This window comes from Stegastes partitus, unplaced genomic scaffold (assembly GCF_000690725.1).
Source record: "Stegastes partitus isolate 25-593 unplaced genomic scaffold, Stegastes_partitus-1.0.2 Scaffold1518, whole genome shotgun sequence".
Classification (NCBI taxonomy): domain Eukaryota; kingdom Metazoa; phylum Chordata; class Actinopteri; family Pomacentridae; genus Stegastes; species Stegastes partitus.
Window position 1 is genome coordinate 80,332 of NW_007579249.1, and position 1,723 is coordinate 82,054.

Here is a 1,723-nt window from a genome sequence, read left to right on the forward strand (position 1 = left end):
TCTAACCTGCCACCAAATCGGTATGAAACACAGTTTGGACGTGAAATTACATCAACTTGTTCAGTGAATAAATGTAAAAGTCAAAAACAAAACAACAGCTGATAATGTAACAATAACATAATAAATTTGCACTTTTTAAAATGTAATGGGCCAATAACGTATTTAAAGTCCTGAACCGATAACCTCATTTTTTTTGGCCAATAATGTGATAAGTTATTATTTTATTTGATAAAAAACACGTTATCGGAGCAGGGCTTTTATTACGTTATCAGTCAAAAGTTATGACGTTATCTGATCGGGACTTTTATTACGTTATCGACCAAAAGTTGTTACGTCATCGGATCAGGACTTTTATTACGTTATTGGCCAGTTATTACGCTAGCGGCTGTGATTACATCATTGGCTTCTACAATAACCACTGAGGCTAATCGTAGCAGGACACATGAACTGGCAGAAGCTGCGTTGGCAGTGAAAACACCTTCAGAAATTCTCTATTATTTGTGTACAGTGCAGTCAAAGATTGACATCTGTGCAGGTCGGAAGGTTCTACTTGCTGTTTGGTTTTAAGGCGTGTCTCGGTCTCTAGGTGACATTATTTCAGCCACAAGTTGGTTTGTCTGACTTTTTTTTCTTATTTTCTGCAGATCCCGTTTGGCCTGTTGTATTTTTTCCATTTCACGCCCGTCGCTCTCCATCCGACCTCCTGCTCACCTGTGTCCCGTTTCCCAGTCCGTCCATACCTGCCACCTTCCCCCCCGCAGGGTTTTGTCAGATTTCATTGTCGCTCTTGATGTTTTGCCGGCGTCCCAGTATTTTTCCCATCAGCTCATTTGAAGCGCTGAGCTGTTCCTGCCTGTCTGATCTCAGGGTGTGGCTTCGTCCCGTGGCGCGACCGAGCAGATACGACTCATTCTCGGGAGGGACGACTGCGACGCGTCTCGTCCTTGTCGTTGCAAACACGATTTCTCAGAGACCTTTGGAGGGCGGAGCTGTGGACGCAAACATAAAATCCATAAAAAGAAGCAGCGTCAGACTGTACAGCGGGCAGACTTTTTGTTCTCACCTTGTCTTGCACCTCCTCTGGACGTGAGCCTCGCCGTTAATCAAATATGCTAATTTACGTGAACAAACAAATCGATTCTGGTTCGAATTGATTGATTGTCATTTGAGCCTCTGTTTACCTGCAGCTTTCGGCCGTCCCCTTTGTCCTGCTTCATCTAGCCGGTCGCTTAGAGGGCAACAACAGAACCCTTCAGTGCTCACGACATGTTTTCTACTGTTTAAAGTAGAGAAATTTAAGAGAGGATGAGCAAGAATTTAAATGGACATTACCAATAAATGGACAGTGCAGAAGTCAGCTAGTGATATTTTCTGAACCACATGAAGCTGAATGTCACAATAATACAAAACTAAACATGTAGAATACTTAAAATAGCATAATCATAACGTTGTACTGGTTTAACTTCCATTGTTTCTATGTTAGAGGTCAAACCCCACAAGGATCAATGTTTCTACACCAATCCTTTTTGTGTTAACACAATGAAAAAAGGAAACTCAAAGAAAACCCATCAAGGAACACAAAACACCATAAAGTTATCAACGCTATAACAAATAGAGCAAGGAACAAAAACCTTTCAGAAATCACTCCAGTCCATTGATTTAATCACAGTTCATAATACAACAGAACAAGTCCAGCTCGGGTTTTCTGAAACAGTTCTTTGCA